Source organism: Helianthus annuus, chromosome 6 (genome assembly GCF_002127325.2).
Source record: "Helianthus annuus cultivar XRQ/B chromosome 6, HanXRQr2.0-SUNRISE, whole genome shotgun sequence".
NCBI classification, from domain to species: domain Eukaryota; kingdom Viridiplantae; phylum Streptophyta; class Magnoliopsida; order Asterales; family Asteraceae; genus Helianthus; species Helianthus annuus.
The window spans coordinates 7880240-7884984 of record NC_035438.2 but is presented as its reverse complement, the minus strand read 5'-3'; the positions used below and the strand labels follow the sequence as shown (position 1 = coordinate 7884984).

Genomic DNA, 4745 nt, shown 5'->3' with positions numbered 1-4745 from the left:
ACAAATACCCCAACCCAAGCCCCGCCATACCCCATAGTCTTATTAACCACCCAAATTTTGAAGTAATTTGCTCATATTTAAGAAAGGATATATTTAATTTATTTTAAATCCCTCAAATATACATACATTCACATAATCCATCATATTGTTACATTTATAAACTAAACGGGCCAACCCGCGAACCAGACGGGTTTGACCCGAGCATGACCTATTAAGCTAAACAGGTTCGCGGGTTCGACCTAAAACTGACCCAAACCCGTTTAGAGTAAACCCAAATCCAAGAAATTCGTGTTCAATTCGTATCGTGTTTTCAGGTTATGTTAGAAATGCACACCCCTACAAAAAGATAATGATAACAATAAAATATCAACATGTTAGCTTTATATATCATTAAAGAGCCAATAAAAATTTTGAGACGTCTTCAAAAAACCTGCAAAAGAGATTGCAGGATAAAATTAGTTACTTATAAATCTTCATAGGGTCAAAACAAACATAACACTAACACCCCCAACTCATTTACATAAATCTCTTAATCTCTTATATTTGATGCTTCAGAAAAATAAAAATAATTAAAAAAATAAAACTTCACTACGAAGTTTCAAAGTTCACCAAGTTTTTCAACATAAATCTCTTAATCTCTTTCACTAAGAAGTTTCAAAGTTCAATTTCCCTTGTTATTATGTCATAGTGTATTACCAGTAACAATCACATCTATGTCAGTTAACTTGAATATAAAAAGCAACAAACGTATAAATTTCTGAATGACACACCATATCATCAGAAGCATTTTGTTGATCCACAATATCTTGTATGTTTTCATCCATTGTCTTTCTAACCTCTGCATTTCCTTTAACCTGGCCTTGTCACGATGATTGTTCATTACCATCCTACAGATAATATAGAAAAAAAAACATTTAATTTATTCACACCTACAAACATAGCAATAGCAATGCTGCTTTACGGTCAAATGTCTATATCAATATTAAATAAGGGGTGTACATATGGGTATGGATGTTGCAACACTTCTGGGTGTAGATGGTGGCGAACTAACCGCTGATGTCGCATCCTTTTCTGGTTACCTCACGCCATTTCTGCTCAAACTGTTTCATGCCACCAATATAAATTCAACAAAGTGTACATTCGTTAGTTCATATTGTGGGTTTCATTAGTAAACTGAACAGATGGACCATAATGTTTCTTCTCATCACTCATATGGTCATCATCTTGATATCCTCAACCGGTCGCGCATGAAGCGACATATGTCTTCTTTCCCAGGTGACCCATTTAGAGCACCCAGCTGGAACCTGGAATTGGTGTGATACACACCTCAATATATTCTTACAACCCAGTCCCCAACCCTTTTTTTCTACGAACTGTTCTTTAATAGAAAGCTCATGAACTGAAATGCATACCTACGAATGAAAACCCGGTCAAGGCCACAAGAAGAAAGCTCACTTTTTGACCTACCATTCTTAGAATCCCACAACCAACTCACACAAATGCACACAAGTTGTGGCACTACTTCTCATGCCAAGCCCAGTACCCCAAACATTCACACACACCAAATTTAGTTGACCCTGAACCCTCCCCATTTGATGAATCTAATTGAAGCCCTTTTTCAATAATAAATTACCTTTTTAACTGTTGATCTGTAACCTAATGTACTTACCCGCAATAATTCCAGGAACCTGCTTTCTTGGGTCTGCACAAGATCCATTCCGTGTGATAAACTCATACCCGTATATCGGTGAATCCAATGCACCTCATCTATTCAATGAACCTGATGATATTGGATTTAACTAAGATGTAACAAATCACACAACTCTAAATCAATCTACAGGTGATCTTCTTATTGGAACAGAAAGTAAACAATAGTGGAAAGTAAATTGACCTGCTCATATGGGTCGAGGTTGCAACCTCTAATGCTGGATAAGAACCAAAATACTGACCTTTTTGAATTTGAACTTGATTGTAATGTTGTTGGTTTTCTTCCAAAACCTTGTGTTGTGAAGCAACCTACTCCAAGTCTCCAATAAACAAAAAAGTAGTTAGTTCATATGAATGTGTTTTTATCTATAAGATGTAGTAACAGGTCAAACTATGGTTTTACTACACCTACAAATGAAACATGGTATAACGCACTAATCCAAAACGCTTATGATAGTCTGCAAACGTAAATTGGATACGTGAAATTTGTTCATGTCAGCATACTCATGGCAATAATAACTAAAATACTGTCCCACATGAATGTGAGTTTTCTTACCCATGTCCAACGAAATGAACGATTCACCAAATGCCACTCTGCTGAAAAAAAAAATAGAAATCTTTAAACTTTTTTAAATGAAATGTTCGACTTACAAATATGTTTATAGATTGATTTGATTAGTTAGACTTTCTATGATAACTTGACCCTTAGTTCCCCCAAAGACCACTAAATGATAATTGCAATACAAACAAACAAAACTAAATACCATGTATAAATTCATTCTAGTAAAGAATACCATCATGTGTCAACAAAGGATGATCCATTAGTATGGAAAAAAGGCATAAAAGTTCGGGTACACTAACCTGTCCAGCCATTGTTGAAGAGCTCCATGATTTTTCCGACACCCAGTAACCTCTTATTATACTGATATGAGCGACCTTGGACATCGATGCTCAACTATTCCATTCAACTCATCATCGACCATACTCTACTCACCGGAACCCTAATCGCTGCATTAAAAAACCCCAAATTTCTGACGACAATACTTAGAACCTAAGAAATAGATAACTCATACCTGTAACTAATCACCGGCGAAATCGGCTTGTCGTTCAACAAAGAAACCTTTTATTGAAGTTCAGATGAATCAAAACACCTACGACTTACACTTTGATGACCGATGGAAAGAAGATAAAACGTGGATGGCAAGGGACTAAGGCATGAGGGAGATGGAATAGAGAGATGAAGAAGAAAGGTAGAAGTCTAGGGTTTTTTGATCGATGTAAAAAGAAAACCTTTTATCCAGATCACATGCCGATAAATAATAGAAATTTTTTGACGCCATAGATGCAGTATAGAGAATTAGGGTTTGTGAATAGGATTTTGATTGAGGAGAGAAGGGCGGATGATTGATAATGAAGGGATAGAGGGGGAATTCAATTTGCCGCTCAAATGAATATTCATACATACAATCAAATGACACACATACAATCAAATGACACGTGGCAATAAAGTTTGTAAGAATAGGACAAATGGCATAAGTTTGTTTTGTTTTATTATAAGGTATAGATATTGGGTTCTACATATTTGAAGTGTAAAAATCCAACACTATTTCTCGTTTTCAAGCCAATTCATGTTTTACTATAGATATTTTTGTAATATTTTTAGTGTTATTGGAGTATATTCGGAAAAAAGAAAAGAGATCTGTAAAGATATGGTGAAGAATCTAAGTATCAATAAGATTTTTATATGATATGGTGTGGAGATTGTAATGTTTTGAAAAAGAAAAAAAAGTTATGATAATGTGATGTTCTTAAGTACTTTTAAATCACAATAACTTTAAAAACATTTTACATGCTTACTATTAATTTGTAAATTTTTCTTTTATGGTTAAAGGATATATGTCATACCATTGTAGGTAGCCATGTGATACACGATTATGCGCGCTCTCGCATCTGACCTCTGTCACAACTTGATAATAAAATACTTTTATTATGATGAATCAAATACAAGAAACAGAATGAATCAGTCGGCACAGATTCACAACCAAACAATGAACAAAAGATCTCCACCAGGATGATCTAATACAAGAGAAGGTAAACAACCCTAGACTCACGAATTAACTTGTGAGGATAGGGTTTCTTGAGAGAGTAGTGAACGATGAGCAGGAAAGGATGAAATGCTCCAATGATTGAAAACAGGAACCATCTGCCCATTATATGGGCTAAAACCCTAAACACACCAGCGTGACACCAGCTGTCCTCAACGGCTACAAGCCCAAGGAACGGAAGCCCAGCAGGAACGAGACCGAGACACAGGGAGCCCAACCTCACAAACAAAATAAAAGAAATGGTTAATGAACAAAACAGCTTATATAAAGCTTTTATAAATAAGGGGCACATTTATACTGGAATTATACATGTATTTTAACATCCCCCCTCAGTGTAAATGTGCAAAAAAATTGGAGAGGCCTAATGACTTACACATGTCGGAATGGGCCTTTGGCAGCAAGCCTTTGGTGAATATATCAGCCAGCTGATGTTCAGTTTTAACTCCATGTGTTTTTATCAACCCTGAAGCAATTTTCTCCCTTAAAAAGAACAAGTCAACTTCGAAATGTTTGGTTCTGTCGTGAAAGACAGGATTGGCAGCAATGGACAGGGCTGCAGTGTTATCACATTTTAGCTGAACTGGAATATTCACGTCAACTTGGAGTTCTCTCAAAACATTTAGAAGCCACAACACTTCGCATGTGGCACAGCACATGGATCTGTATTCTGCCTCGGCAGAGGACCTTGAAACAACACTTTGTTTTTTACTTTTCCATGATATCAAGGATTCACCAAGGAATATGCAGAAACCTGTAACAGATCTTCGGCTGTCCACACATTTAGCCCAGTCTGAGTCTGCAAAGGCGGTTAGCTGAAAAACACGGCTCCTTTTAAACATAATCCCAGTACCAGGAGCACCTTTAAGGTATCGTAGAACCTTGAAAGCAATTTGAGTGTGAGCTTCTGTAGGCTTATGCATGAATTGGGATAGA

General features: G+C 36.3%; 1 long non-coding RNA gene across 19 annotated transcripts; it reads right to left on the bottom strand.

Annotated features, from left to right (window-relative positions):
• Window positions 1-274: 274 nt before the first annotated feature.
• On the bottom strand, window positions 275-3154 carry LOC110864560. Of its 19 annotated transcripts, XR_004860016.1 has the most exons (7): window positions 2569-3153; window positions 2264-2304; window positions 2120-2165; window positions 1950-2027; window positions 1000-1780; window positions 771-887; window positions 275-430 (listed from the first exon to the last, which is right to left on the bottom strand). It is a non-coding gene; the product is annotated as an uncharacterized LOC110864560 (long non-coding RNA). The 19 variants fall into 19 exon arrangements; XR_002549915.2 differs by having other exon boundaries at window positions 1000-2027; window positions 2569-3154; XR_002549919.2 differs by having other exon boundaries at window positions 1000-2027; window positions 2264-2301; window positions 2569-3154.
• Window positions 3155-4745: the final 1591 nt, after the last annotated feature.